General features: G+C 43.3%; 1 protein-coding gene across 3 annotated transcripts in view; it reads right to left on the bottom strand.

Moving 5' to 3' along the window:
• The window catches only part of GRIK1 (glutamate ionotropic receptor kainate type subunit 1), a 173,400-nt gene that overhangs the window by 96,727 nt on the left and 61,005 nt on the right, over positions 1-15,668 (bottom strand). The window contains exon 1 of one of the 3 annotated variants that reach the window (XM_075433175.1): positions 7,828-7,963. The exons of the other annotated variants lie outside the window; for them this stretch is intronic. The gene's annotated coding sequence lies outside the window, so the exon portion shown is untranslated. Of the gene's footprint in view, positions 1-7,827; positions 7,964-15,668 lie in introns of those variants that run through there. 3 annotated transcript variants of the gene reach the window in all.

The raw sequence follows: 15,668 nt of genomic DNA, 5'->3' as shown, positions 1-15,668 counted from the left end.
AAGATAGGTGTGGATCCTTTAACGATCCGGCCTGGCCTGAAACTTTATGAAATTCTAAAGACAGTAATAAATCACACTGGAGATCTTGAACAAGGGGAGGGATGCTTCTATGAGGCAGGAAATCTTTCTTTCATAGTTGTGTATGTCACAACAAACTGGCTAACAGAATTATGTGCACGTGTGGTTTTTGCTAGGTGACAAAACAAGCATTGCTTCTAACTATGTATGTTTTCTGTGAGATACTGAACATTGAAAAATGGTCAAATTAAGAACCGCAATACATTTTCTATGTAAATGAAATGCTGTGTAGATGACACTTCTAGTGATTATAGCTCTCTACGTGACATATGTTTAATGATTTAGATTGGCTCCTGTTGAGAGGGATTTAATTTAAGGCACTTATGGCATTGGGCTCAAATTATTTGCGAGAGTTGATTGAAGCTTATGTTTTACCCTGCAGCTTGTATTCAGCTAAGGATCATCCGATGAGTACATTCCATTTATCTCTTCCAGGATCTAAACTGTGGGCTTTTGCCGTAGTTTCCTCTCACCATACATATCTTTTAACCCTCTTCCATCGCAAGCAGCCATTGTTGTAAAATCAAACGTGAGAACAAAACTGCTGAATTCTTGTATTTGATTCTTTAATTTATTTGTTAGGTCTGCAGTTCTTAAGGCCTCCCCAACTATTTTGCTTGGCAACAGGTTTTGAATGTCTAGTTACCATTAAAATTAGCAAGAACTGGTCATACAGCTCCTTAAGCTTTTAAAGTCTCCACTTCTCTGTCTATCTGTCTGTATCATTGGTCATCAATGAACTGGTCATTGTAGGAACCTGTGGATTCCGAAATGTCACCATCAAATTTGGTGGTAACTTAAACTTGATCTGAGGTATGAAGCTACCACTAACCTTCCGTGTGCATTGTGATATTATGTCCTCATGTTGATGAACTCTACTAAGTAGTGTTCTGCAGCCATACACTCTCCATAAAACATCTGCAGATGCACATGCACAGCTCCTGCTGGAATGACATGGGAGCTGAGTGCATAGCTTTCACTGAAGATGTCTGAGTGTGAAACTGTGCTTTTGATCCAAAATGTAAAGGTCTTCCATTAACTTTTTTGGCCTTTGGATTGGCCCCTCAACACTCACTGGTCTGGCCCTTATTAACAGTAATGATTGTTAAATCCAGGGGGAGGGTGGGGAAGACAGAGTGCAGATGAGAGCAAATAATCAAAATGAGTGTGTAATTTCCCTGTAGCACAATGCCATCTGGCTTAGAAAAGACTGAGGGCAACGGAAGCAATGGTTATTTCATTTGAATACTGGGTGGCTGATGGTGCTCCTCAGATTTGCCAGGTAGTTGGCTGTTCTGTGCTGGTTTCTAGGAGCTCTGTGAAGGAGTGGGTTACTCTTCAAAGATTATATTAGTGAAGGCTCTCCAAACGTCCAAAGAGGAGTGTGGGTGATTGTGCATGTTAATTAGTCCCTTCATGCATGGGGGGAAAAATTCCAGCTGTTGGCCACTTGTATTCAAAGAACCTGGGAGCGGTTGTGGTACAGTGGTGGCACTGGGGGATAGAGCAACATAGCAACTCAAACTGCTCCACTGCATAGTCTTGACCAAATAAAGACCACAAAGCTTGAAGAACTTTGCGTCTAAAACATGTTGTTTGTTCCACTGACACTTGTTCTTACAAAACCCAGTCCAAAAAGAGAAGACTTGCACTCCTTACTGGCCTAGAAACATTCTGAAATCACTCTGTTTCCTCAGGGGTAAGTGGACTAGTTTAAGCCCCATGCATCATACAAACCCTCTGCAGCCAGTGTGAAGGGCTGGCATTAGCCCATTGCAGAGAAATGTAACTCCCCTCACTAGAGCCACCGCTGCAATCTGAGTCCATGTACCAATAAATGCTTTGAGATTCCATTGACTCAGAACTAGGATGTACCCTCTGCTGACTTCACACTAAATACACACGTCTTCTGGGCATGCTATGTTTCTTACAGGCAGTGCAGGTATGCCCAGCGAAAGCAAGTGTAAAATATAGGTTGAACGCTCAGTGAAAACTTAACTGAAAGCCTGTGATTTAAAAGAGTATTAAATAGAAATCAGCTAAATATGTTTGAGAGGACAGCAAACACTAAGCATTTTTAAGTAAAAGAGTTACAATTGTTTGCAGACATTGCATGTGAAATTTTGCACTTTTCAGTGTGTGGTTATCTTGTAAACCTTCATTTTGATTTCTCTTTCCCACCTAAAGATTATTACATTTCCCTTCTAAACACTATAGAGTATTTCCTGGGACCTTTGAGCCCTTTGACTTGAGCACCTTTGACCTCGTATTCACTGTAGCAAATACAATATTTCAATTAAATTGTTTCAGACAGTTCAACTACAGCCTATAGCTTTATGGTATTAAGTACCAATTAAAAGAAATGCAAGTTATCATATTATGGCAGCTCCTGGACTGTCGCTGGTGGAAGCATTCCTTCAGAGGAGTTTGGAGCCACCTCTTTCGGCGTTGCACTGCTCAGTCCTGGTACTGGAGAAGTAACTTGCAATTCTAGGGATAACCACTGGATTTCAACGCACATCAAGAAAAGGGGAGTCTCAGGAAATAATACTGGAAATTGGTATAACTGATGTGTCAATTGCATAGAAATAGAGAGTGTATAATAAATTATTCCATTACAATAAAAAGATATCTTTCTCAGATCATTCTGCTGAATACGTAAACCATTGTCACACTAGCCTCCAGGAAATTATTAAAAATTTATGCAAATCAGATCCCATTGATACTGGAGTTCTGACTTTTGACTTGCCTAAATGTAGAGCTCAGCTGCAAACTGGGGTCTGAGCACAGATGTGGACTGAAAATAAGATATAAAGCCATGGTATATCTCTTCTGTTACAAAAATTCTTTTTTTTTATCATTTCTCCTCTTCAGATTGTTTGCTGCATGAAGGACACAATGCACAAAATTGTCATGTCAGGAATTCAGTTGCATTGGTTGTTCTTTCAGATAGCACATGCATTGTCTCTAATCATGCGATATTCTACTTTTTAATCTGTGCCTTCATATGGATAATCCTGCCAAAAATAATACCAGTTGATCTTGACAGGATTTCAACATGTGGTTTTAGTGTGCCAAGAAACGATTTCTTAAATTTGCGCTTCATGAACTCTGACAGATGGTTTTTCTCTATCATGGCTAAATTTTTGTCGTATACTTTCTTTTGTGAGCAGAGGTACACTGAAGGTTTGCATTCTAGAAAAGGCAGTAAAAATGTACGATTAGGCATTTAGAAATCATTTTTATTCAATAAAGCTTCAGCAGTAAGCTGAATAAGCTTATGAATATACGAAAATGTTGTTTGTCCTTGCTCAATTTCATTCAACGTGTGAGAATTTGCAAAAATGAAAAGCAGAATAAAATAGAAGAAAACTAAAAATAAAAAGGTTGTCGCAAATTTTCTGACTGAGAAATTCCTGTGTCCTTAATATCTGGTTTATTTTTTTTCAAGTGTTAACTGATTAGCTTATTAAAGCATAATGTCGATCTTTTCAAAGGTGCGTATATCTTTAAAATCTTCTTCTTTGGTAACTAGACACTTTTTAAATAGCAAATGAGCCCAGATGGCATGTGTTCAAGAAGTCTGGGGGGAAAAAACAGCAGAAAAGCAAAGTAGCTGAGCTGCTAACAAAATATGCAGTTTCTCATTAGTGTAGGAATCATTACCAGAGGACTCAGAGGTAGCAAACATTGTTGTACTGGTTTTTAGAAAAAGGTGCTTGGGACTGCTTTGAGCATTACTAGCAAATTTACTACCCAGAAGATCGATTGAACAGATAAATTACAATATGGAATTTATAAAATGGTTTATGAAAATAACCTGAATTATGTCTATTTAATGATTAATTTAAAAATTAAACTAATTACATTAACTCTTGCTATTCAGAAAGGGCACCTCAAAGTTACTGTGAATACTGTCTTGAAAATATTGGTGCAGCATGCAGCAAAAGTCAGAAAGGCAAATAGCAGCAAGAGTTTTAGAGAACCACTACAGACTAGAACAGAAAACCTTCTCATAGCATGGCATGAATTCACGCTACGGCCCTTATCTTTTTAGATTGAGAAAAACAGTGACAGATGCCTCTGGCTGCTGTGGTATCCAGAGCCCGACTTTGTGCATTGTTACCAGAGAGCAACCCCGTTTTGACTTGGAGCAGCAGCAGCCAGCCCTGCAGCCCTGCTTGGCACCACACGGTGCCCTTCCGCAGGACACCCGCTCCCGCTGCCGGGGCAGACCCAGGACGAGAGCAGCAGCACTCCTGCTCCTTAGCGGGGACACCAGCTTCCCTTAGCACGGAGTTTTGTAGCCCCATGTTTCAGGACACCAGCTCCAACCTAATGGCTTTCCCGTTACCCATATGCAGAAGACACATGAAGCACCTGGTGCCATGGTGCTCGCTGGTGCACGCACCTCGCCTTCACCAGAGGTGTACGGCATGTGCAGCCCCCATGCAGCAAGCTCTGCTCTTGGCAGCAAGAAATCATAGAATCACAGAATCACAGAATGGGCTGGGTTGGAACAGACCTTAAAGATCATCTGGTTCCAACACCTCTGCCATGGGCAGGGACACCTTCCACTAGATCAGGTTGCTCAAAGCCCCATCCAACCCAGCCTTGAACACTTCCAGGGAGGGGGCAGCCACAGCTTCTCTGGGCAACCTGTGCCAGTGCCTCAACACCCTCATTGTAAAGAATTTCTATCTAATCTAAATTTGCCTTCTTTCAGTTTAAAACTGTTACCCCTTATCCTATCACTAGACTCCTTGATATAGAGTCCCTCCCCATCTTTCCTACAAGCCCCCTTCAGGTACTGGAAGGCTGATATAAGGTCTCCCTGCAGCCTTCTTGTCTCCAGGCTGAACAACCCCAACCCTCTCAGCCTGTCCTCGTAGGAGAGGTGCTCCAGCCCTCTGACCATTTTTGTGGCCTCTGGACCCTCTCCAACAGGTCCATGTCTCTCCTGTGCTGAGGGCTCCAGAGTTGGACGCAGGACTCCAGGTGGGGTCTCACCAGAGCAGAGCAGAGGGGCAGAATCACCTCCCTTGCCCTGCTGGCCATGCTGCTTTGGATGCAGCCCAGGATATGGTTGGCCTTCTGAGCTGCAAGCACACATTGCCAGCTCATATTTAGTTTTTCATCCACCAATATCTCCAAATGAAATTTTCTCCTGGCAGAGAGTCCCTCTGTGTGCTTCTCAAACAGACAACAAACCCTCACTTGGTTTTGAAAACTGGGTCTTACTATGTTGGAGGTTGCTTTTATTCTGCCCCAGATTCCTGCCACTGGAGGAAGATGTGGGTGGGAAGAATCAGGGAGGAGCACTTGGCTGAGCCTGTCATGGCACCAGCTCCAGCTCTGTATCATCTGCCAGGCTCAGGGGCTGTGGTAACTCCTGCCTGCTGGTGACAGCCAGGAGCAGGTTGGCTGCCAGCTGCAGAGGTGCTGCAGCCTCACCCCTACCACCATGCTTTCCACCAAAGGCAGCAGGAAAGGGAAAACAGGGAAAAAAAGATTAAAAAGGAAGAGGGAGAGGAAAAGGGAGAGGAAGAGGAAGACGAAGACAAGGACGAAGAGGGAGAAAAGGGGAAGGGGGAACAGGAAAAGAAAAGGGAAAGCAAAAGAAAAAAGCGCCAGGAAAAGGAGCAGCCTTGCAAATCACTGCATTAGCTGTAGGCCAGCTGTGTGCCCAGGGAGGCGCCTGGATGGGTTTCCCTCTAAAGCAATGCGTGAGGAGGAGACAGCATACCAAGTGACTGGGTGTCCTCAGGAGTCTTCTCCTGAGGAGGACAAAGCTTCATGATACCTCTTTCCCATTTTTTGGGTGTAAATGTATCACACTAAGAGTTCTTATTACTGCAAAAGCCTCCTCTTGAAAGCTGTGTCTGGAATCCACACGTTTAATCATATCCATCTCACTAGGATGTGAGATAACCTATTTCTCCTTGCCTAATATGGCAAATGCTTTCTTTCAGCAGTGCTCTCTTTTAACTCTTCTGTGTGCAGCTGACGAATGAACAGCTTCCTTGTTTAAGACATTTTTTGGCAATTAAAAAAAACCACAGAAATTAATCTCTTTCTCCAAAAGTCCCATGTAGTGTTTGTAAATGTTTTTGTCTGAAGATTGTGCATTTTTAACGAAACATTTAAAAATCAATTTCGTTATGTTTTTGTCTTGTAAGGAATCCTGCCATATGCCCTACATAAAGCCAAATGAATTTAGGAAATGGTGACATGAATTTTACTTTAATTACTCTATGACATTCATCAAATTCAAAATTCAAAATCAGATTTTTGCACAAATGCAATGCCAACACAAATTAATTCTCTTTTTTTCTCTTTTATTCACTGCAAATGGAAAGATGTGAGAACTGTCTGAAAAATGGCGGGATACTCTTCTCATGTTATCAGATTTAATTCTTAGTAAGACAAGACAGATAACATATTTATAAATTACTTGCAATATAAGCCTGAATGACACATTATACAGCAGTCATGGTTGAAGTCCTGGCTCATGGAGGTTTTGGTATTGATATCCAAATGAGTAAAAATTTCATACATGGTTTCTGAAGAAATGTTTTCTTTGTCTCTCATTATGCTAAGACTTGTGTGTCTAAACTTACGCACAGGATTACTCCTACTGAGCTCAATGGGACTAAAGTTAAAACTAAGGCAGTGCATACTTCTTTGCATGGTAGGTGTTGCAAAGCTAAAATATTCTCATCTTGGTAGAAGAGATTTCATGCAGATGGATGCACAGCATGGGTCTCCAAACCTCGGAAGTTGTATGTGTGTGTAAAATCAGCTACTTTTTTTCTAGACAGAGGAAGGAGAGTTTTCTCACTTTTTTCAGGTCAGTGCCTGAGAAAATCTTTATAAAGGTTTGTTACAAGAGCCTGATGAGGCTCCCAGTTCAATGGAAATAGCAATTTGTCTTAAACACTGAGCGTTCAGAAAGTTAGACCTAACTACAGTCTCACTGCAGGAGATGATACTTCGAAGAGCACCGACTGTAGACTTGAGATTGGGAAGGAGATTGCTAAACGAAACAGTTATTTCATTCCAAATAGAAAAAGAGAACCAGAAAGAGACAAGAAGAGGTTTGGAGTTACTATGCTATAGGTATCTCAAATAAAGATGATAACTGAGCAAGAAGGGTTGCAAATACACCTAAAACCACAGTCACAGGTTTGACTGGAGACGGTCCTCTTGGACATGCATGTGAAATTCAATTTATGCTCTACACTTTGCCCAGAGTCTCAGTTTGGGGTCACTGCTGTCCGGAAGAAAATGCTCAGAGGCTGGACATTTGCTTGGTTGTTTTCTTCCATTTATAAATTATAGCAAAGCTTTTGGCATTGTAAGCCATTTTCTTTTAAATTTTTGACTGTGCATGTTCTCTTGATGCCTCAATAATCAAAGGGCCCTTCTACAAAATAGGACCTCATTTCACTAAAGAAGGCGGCTGCTTTGACAGAAGTTTACAGTCCCCATTCAGATCTTTAAAAAGCAAACACAAGCAGAGCGCTAAGGAAGCAGGTTTACACTGAGGTAAACCATGGGGGGCTTTTAAGAGGTGTGGCACCTTTCTGTGGATTCACTGCGCTTCTTGCTGTGCCTGCAGGGCAACACTGCTGGGAATGCAGGCAGGGGCTCAGCCTCCTCGAGGGTCTCGTATTTTTCATATGTATAACTTCACATTACAGCAGCATTACAGTTATTTGCCAAAAAAGGTTTTTCCAGGTTTCCCACCTTTTGAATATTGTTGATGCAGATTCACAGCGAAGAGGAAAATGACATGGAGAAACTACTGTTTCTGCTTTTTGTTTCAAACACAGCACAGCCTGGGTTTGCTTTGATGTCCTGTTAGTGAGACTGCTTTCTCCCCTTAGCGCATGAAATTATGTTATCTGCACTAGGAAAAAAAAAACCAAAAAAATAAACCCACAACAAAACAAAGAAAGAAGGTACAGATAGGTCTGGATGAACTCAATTTCATGGAGATATGAAGCTGAGAGACACAGTAAAGGCCTGCTTCCTTAGCTCCATTAGGTTTTTGCTCAGTTTGCTGCTCTGCAGAGATGGCCAGAAGCCGGGCACCATACCAGCTCTGGCTCCCAGCCGCAGCAGGCACACAGCAGCATGCATGCCAGCCCGGCAGCACCCCACCGACACTGCTCTGTGGCACCTGGTCCCAGAGCCCAGCTTTGTGGCATTAGCGCAGGTTGTGCTTGCTGCACCGTACTGCACCGCAGGGCACAAATATGTCTTTATGTGGTGATCCAAAGTCATGCAGGTGGACAGCCCTGACCCCTTGTTTTGAGTTTTAAGTTAAAACGCCTTTTCCACTACCCTTTTCTTGCCACTCGTGTGTCCTTCTCCCTGTGCATGCACATCTGCTCGGCTCAGAGGGTGGCTGGTTCATCCCGCACAGCATGCTCTTCCTAAGCAGAGCATGCTCGTGTTTAGGCTTCCTACCCAAATAGCGAAGGGAGATCATTCAACAGCCTGGAGAACTAACTGAATGGCATTTCTGGCAGAAGCCTTCCTCTGTGCCTGACCTCCCACTCCTCCTCTGAACTGTCTTCAAAGCTAGAGAGGTCACTGCAGTTGGAAATGCCCCTGGGAGCTTCCCCTGCAAATACTGCATGTCAAGAGTGAGCAAAACACGGGAAAGCTCTGCCAGCTCCCCACAGGGCAATGGCCACCATGTGCCCTGGGGGTCTTCAGCTTCCTTCCCAGGGGCCGGAGCCCCCCTTGCAGGGTGCAAGCACTGGCACTTTGGGATATGGTTTAGTAGGCATGGTGGTGTTGGGTTGACGGTTGGACTTGATGATCTCAGAGGTCTTTTCCAACCTATGATATGATTCTATGATTCTAAGCCTGCAGCTGGGCTAGCTGGTGGCAGGGCACTGCCTGCTCCTGCTGTACCCAGCAACTGTATCCTGTCCAGATGGGCCTTGTGAAGCTCCCCATCAGCTGACAGCATATGGGTCTGAAAAGCTCCTCAGCCGGTGTGGTGAAAATGGGCTGTGTCTTGGAGGGCAGGGGAGAGGGCAGCATAGCTGGGATTTAAAAGGATGCACAAAAACCTTAACAAATTGAGATACCACTCCATGCAATTTACCACAATTGAAAATAAACAAACAAACCTAATCTCTTGGTGACGGAGCAACTGCCAGTCATTCACAGACATAAAAAAGAGACAAACCAGTCTGTGGGGCTGACTGCCAAACTGTGACCATCTTGCTGATAGATGACGCTGTATCCATTTGTCCTGCCTCTTCATCTGGTTTTGCTGCCTCTAGAGTCGCGTGAAAGCTTTCAGAAATGCACAGGGCACAGAATGCTGCAAGCGTTAGCACTGGGTGAGGGATGAAGAAGTGCTGTCTTCCTCAGCCCTTACCGGGGAAGAGCTCTGCTGGTGCCACTTTAAGCCCCTGTCTGCCCAGCACCCAATGCCATATGTGTTGTAACAAGGTACAGTAAATGGGCGAGCAATATAATATCTGTCAGTATAAATTCACACAGCTGTGCCAATTCCACCAGCATACCATTTGCTGTCGTACCCTTTGCACATGCTGCATGAAACCAAGACTTTTTAGGTTCTCTCTGAGGGCAAGAAGACTCGAACAAGCCCGCTGTCCATCTGTCAGTCATTTCCATCTGTCCTCGCAAATAAGCAGCAGCTTTCCCAAAGCCAATTCCTCTCCCGTGGATTTTGTCAGGAGCAGCCGGCGGCGAGAGAAAAGCAGCAGCCCCATGGCAAGCAGGGCCAGGCAGGACCCGGCAGGGCAGGCAGGGCAGGCAGAGCCGAGCGCCAGGAGCACGGGCAGGCAGGGCAGGCAGGGCAGGCAGGGCAGGCAGGGCAGGCAGGGCAGGCAGACCCGAGCGCCAGGAGCATGGGCAGGCAGGGCAGGCAGGCCCTGGTGCTGAAGATGGCTGCCCACGTCTCGGCCCGGCCCAGCCCAGCCCGCTGGCAGCCCTGCCGGAGCAGAGGACATTGAGGTGGGCAGTGAGGGAAAGGAGGGCTTTGAGAGAAATCTGTTGCCTGGCAGCCGGGTTTCAGAAGCCTGCAGGAACCTGCAGATAGCCAGGTTTCTGCTCGCGGGACATTGCTTGGGAGGACATCTACGAAAAGCACTCAGTGGCTCACCACTGTGCCTGGGCAAGGCTTTTTGCTCCTGTGGGCCAGTGGCAAAGCTTGGCTAGCGGCTGTGTGGCTCCACCCATACCGACAAGCATATTTTTGGTGTTTTCTTCTGCTCTTTTAAGGACCATTCTCTGCTAGTTTTTCTTAATAACCCTTTGACATCGCTGTTTTAATAAAATTATCTCACGTTCTGAAACATTTGGATAATGAACTGAGTAATAGAGCTGTCAGCTCTCTGCTACTCAGCTGACCAGCCGTCACACTAAGGACTGTCTTTTGCCATTGGTAGATGTTGGTTTTTGATATTTAATTCCCTTATTTCATCAAAAGACTTTCTCTGAAAAGAGTATTTGAATCATGCATGTGTTGGAGGCGGTTTCTTCTATCTAGATCACCTCCTAGGAGCAACTGGGGTTTCTTGATTAAAGACTTTTTTTTAAAAAGTAAGTTTTTCTTCTTTTGGGGATTTTTTGTTATGAAAGCCATTCCTTTGCATTATTCAGACCTGATGATAATTAACTGTAGAATTTCCACATCCAGAATAGTCCAACTCATGCAAAATTTCCCTTGTACTGAAACGATTTACAGACACAGTGCACCACACACAGAGGTCCCCTCGCCCCTTCCTGCGACAATTTGTGGGTGGGCTCAGGGCAGCAGGAAGCCTTTTGAGTCTAGCAGATGTTAACAGGTAGTAGCAGCTGATTGCTGATGTCCTATGATAACCATCTCAGAGTATTTATTCCACAAAATGGGTAAAATCATTCAAAGTTTATAGATGAGACATGGAAGAATGACTTTTTAAAAAGTCACAGAAAAAGGCCTTAGGTACTGTATTGAGCATGGTGGGAGAAGTTAACAGCATGCGGGAATCTGGCAAGTCTTCAACAGGCTTTGCTAAGGTAGACACAAAGTTTGATACTTCTGTCTTCTTAATTTTAAATATTAGAAGTCATCCTTAAGCTCCAGTAAGCACCAAGGCATGCAGAAGGACAAGCTCTGCTCTATGGGAGAATGTTTACTGCAGGGAATAGAACAGTTTCATGAAAATAGAGCCATTTTCATGAAAACCTGTAGGTTTGATTATAAGAATTATATTGAAGTTAAAACTTGCTGCAAAGCAGCATTCAGAAATTATCCTAAGAAGATTGTTTTTGCATTCTCCTCAAGCAAACTAGACAGAAAAGGAGAGTAAAATCAGTCTCACTTATGAGGAGCAGAGCTACATTTCAGACTCAGCTATAAATATAAAACTGTGTATTCTTAAATGTTCCAGGATTTGCTAGTTGCTTATTCAACAACCAGCAGCATATTTGAGAGAAGCATTTGAAACAACAAGGGAATCAGTCACTCAAGGCTTTGCATTCTCTCTAGCTGGGACTGCGGGATCCAAACTGAATAATCCTCATGCAAAAAGACGGCGAGTCCCGCTACAGTACTGCTGGGACGCTGCATCAGCTCCTCAGCCCCTGTGTCAGAGGGTTGAGGTTCCACAAGGCTTGCGGCAGGTGGATGAAGACTCGGCTCACATCTGGTGGACCTAAGCAGGCCAGTGCTTAGCTGGCCTGTCGTGGCTGTGGGTACACAACGGCCACAGCTACCACTCTTGCCTGTGGGCTAGTATGGTGGTATGTGGGAGGGAGGCATCTAACCTTCGTCCTTGGAGGTTTTCAACAGCTGCCAGGAGACAAACCTTGAGCAGCCTGGTCTGATCCCAGAGCCGGCCTTGCTTGGGCCAGGAGGTTAGACTGGAGACCTCCAGAGGTGCCTTCCAGTCTTAATTATGCTCTTGTCCTATGTACAGCTGGATAGCTTCTCTGGAAGAGAAGCTAGCCAGCACAGTTTGGGAAAGTGGCCTTTAGTTGAACTAAGGCTGATGATGTCCCCTTCCAGTGTATTGCATAAGCCCTTTTCCCATTTTTGCATGCATGCACATCCTTCTGCACTACTTTGGTGGCACAAAGCAAATACAGTGCTGGTTTGATTTATCTGTTAATACGAGAACATTTATACCAAACTTTGGCTGGTCTGTGCTGTGAATCTGTCTCTGCAATTCCCTGCAGTATCCAGCATCTCATCTGCATGACTGGTAGCAAGGAGTAAACAGAAAGAGCAGAATCGTTTCTGCAGATTAGTTGCTTGCAAATGTGTTCTTCAAGGTTCTGTCTCAGTGCACAGTTCAGTTCTGAAAAGGGAATATGTATTTTACATATCTTATTTATTCCATCTTTTTCTTTTGCATTGTGGCTAGCTTCTGTTTTTCACAAAGGCTGGTATTCCCATTTATAATATCAGGAAGGATGCAGAAATGTGGGCAGAACTACAGTGACTCATTTCCATTTACAAATTCAAATATTGACCTCCATATTTGTCTGTTCCAGTTATTTGCATTGCATTTTTGAAGATAAACTGTGAGCTTTGAATCTAAGTGGATGTTGCCACCTTCACACTATAAGGAAGAAAAAATCTTTGGATTTTTTGGATAGTTTTGGATAGCTCCTGCCTATGACAAGTAACTACAAAAGGCAGAAGTACCTGGCAGGTAATTCACTATAACATCTCCTGGAAGAATAGCTGATATTTGCCTCTAGCATATTATCTTTTCTCAGGAGACCGTTGTTTTTGTTGTTGTGCACAGTTATAGAGGTTAAAGAAAATCGTGTCAAATAGCATAACATACAAGACTTAACAGTTGCTTTTGTTTCAGGACAGGTAACAACAAAAAAGTAGCAAACCAGAATGGACAGTGCTGCCTTGTAACGCCAGGCCCTTTAAACACCACACTGTAAAGTACTTAACAGCAAGTAATTTGTAGTTTACATGTGGATATTCTCACTATTTGAACAAATGCTTCTTTTCAGCTTGCGACAGGTGATCAGAAGCCACATGAGCCCTTGCCCTGGGTGTGCTGAAGTGATCTGTGCTTTGATGCTGGTTTGAGCATCAGCACACTGACGCCTCCCTGCCCTCCTCCCTGGGTAAGGAGGAGGGCAGGGAGGCATTAGCTTCATGGGAGTGTGAAGGTAACCTGCTAGACCAGTCATCAATGAAAAGTTTATGAGTACTTGGGGTAAGCTGCAGGCACTGCTCTGACTTGGAGGAGAAAAAGCAAGCAGCTCTATATGTGGAATTACTGTCTCTGGGTTTTGTTTCTGTAAGGATGAGTGTCGTGGCTGTTGAGATACAGATCGACTGTGCATGCAACTGCATGCATAAGGCAGGCTTGCCTTGCTGTGCCATGGAATGGTGAGATAAAAATTATGCTATTGCTAAACCAAGCTTTTATAGCAACAAACTGTCCCAGATCATCTCCGATGGTGCATCTGCATACTGCAAACAGCCTGCCCAGACTCAGGCTCATTGTACATGTTCCAGAAGCCTTCCAAGGTCTTATCCTTCTGTCCTACATAAAACTGTTCACAGCTAGTTCATGTCTATTCGTGGCTAATTCCCCATTATGTATTAAAGCATTGCCAATACCCAGCAGTTTGTGTTCCACCTACAATTGCTCGTAAATATTGATGACTGAAACTCATTATGATTAAACTACTTAAAATTGCCGGGTAGCTATCTGTCCTGGTACTGTGCGCTTATGTAAAGAATTTTCTCTGTTATTAGTAAGCCACTGTATCTGAAATCCCACCATATATGACTGACAAAAGTAACGGTGAAACTGAAGCTGTATGTGCTCTCAAGGGAGTTGTTTTAGGCACAAAGCAGGAACTAACCTTCAATAATGTTTATGCATGTCATCCGTTATTACAATAGTTAAACGCTATGGATATCCAGTGCCAGAGAAAAGCAGTCTTAGGGGACTTGGTGTGGCTTTGATACAAATAGGAAAGCGTCCCTTTGCCTCTTTAGTGTTAAAATTGCTTTTACACCCTGACTAAGTTGGCCTATATTAACCAATATGCCAGATGGATACAGGAAATGCCTTAGATTTTATGATGCTTTACAACTTACAAATTACCCAGACCCATTTGCTATAAATTATTCAAGATATTAAGGCCCCAATTTTCAGAATTAGCCTCCATTTCTGCGCCTGCAAATAATCACTGGTACAATTTATAACAAAGAGATGCAAGGGCATTTTTTGATATGTAGACCTCTGCCTACCTGATTATCCCACAAAAAGATGGCTATGTGCTACAAAATGTTCCCACAGTAGTCTGTCTCTGGCAAATTGCTTCCATGAAATTGGAGTCCGAATTGAAGTCCTCTCAAAAACCCTGAAGTTAAAAAGTAATTATACGATTACAGCATATCTTTGTGGATCACAGCTTTAAAAATCTTTAGAATCTTTCTTTAAATCTGTGCTTTATTTTTATCAGCATTTCCCTAGGGTCTGCTGCACTGGCAAACTTACGGTCCATCACCTAAAAATGTCAGTGTGATGCCTTTGGTACACATAAGAAAGATAGATATTCCTTAATATTTTTACAAAAATTATTTTCATGTTTCATATTTGGATTTATGAAGTGTAATATATGTGTATTATGTAATTTTTTTGTAAGTAGTAGACTTACAAAAACTAAATAGGGAATATCAGTAAGTAAAAACAAAAAAAAAAAAAGAAAAAAGGAATGGTATATAAGGAGGCAAAGCATCAGGGATTTTTATAAGGCTTTACTTCCACTCTTCTCCATGGGCTTGAGACAGCTTGCACGTAAATATTGAGAGTATTAGGGTGAAGAGATTATTTAGATTAATTCCAAATTTCTGCTTCCAGTGAGCCATTGCTAAAGCAGTGTGCCCTCTGGAAGTAGTAGGTATGTGGATGCGAGCAGCTGAACTGAGATGTTGCAGTTAGACTTTGCTGTGTGGTGGAACAGTTGATGAACTAATAAACCTAAGAGTTTTATATAGAAAAATTTGTAAGTAGTTTTTACTATCTGTTACTATCCTAGCGTGTTATCTCTCCCTTCAGCTGGTTATAAAAAGTGTGTAGTTTCTTGATTTTTGTTACAGAAGACCACAGCTGCAACTATGAGTTCAGGTCAGATTTCTAACGATTTTGGCGAGGAAATTTTTCCATCTAGAACGGGAGATTAAGTATCTGTGAAAGTGTATTGGGTGTGGCTGAGTTGGAGTTAATTTTTCCCACAGCAGCCCTCACAGTGCTGTGCTTTGTATTGATAGCTAGAAAGGTGTTGATAGCACACCGGTGTTTTGGCTACTGCTGAGCAGTGGTCGCACAGCATCAAGGCTGTCTCTCCAGCATCCTCCCACTCACCAGTAGGCTGGGGGTGGGCAAGATCTTGGGAGTGGACATGACCAGGGCAGCTGACCCAAGCTGACTGAAGCAATATTCTGTACCATATGACATCTGCTCAGCAATAAAAGCTAAGAGAACATGAGAAGGAGGGGGAGCATTTGTTATTATGACATTTGCCTTCTGGAGCAACTGCTACGTATACTGAAGCCCTACTTTGTGGGA

This window comes from Opisthocomus hoazin, chromosome 1 (genome assembly GCF_030867145.1).
Source record: "Opisthocomus hoazin isolate bOpiHoa1 chromosome 1, bOpiHoa1.hap1, whole genome shotgun sequence".
In the NCBI taxonomy this organism is placed as follows: Eukaryota; Metazoa; Chordata; class Aves; order Opisthocomiformes; family Opisthocomidae; genus Opisthocomus; species Opisthocomus hoazin.
The sequence above is the reverse complement of the archived record's forward strand: the minus strand, read 5'-3'. Positions and strand labels throughout refer to the sequence as shown.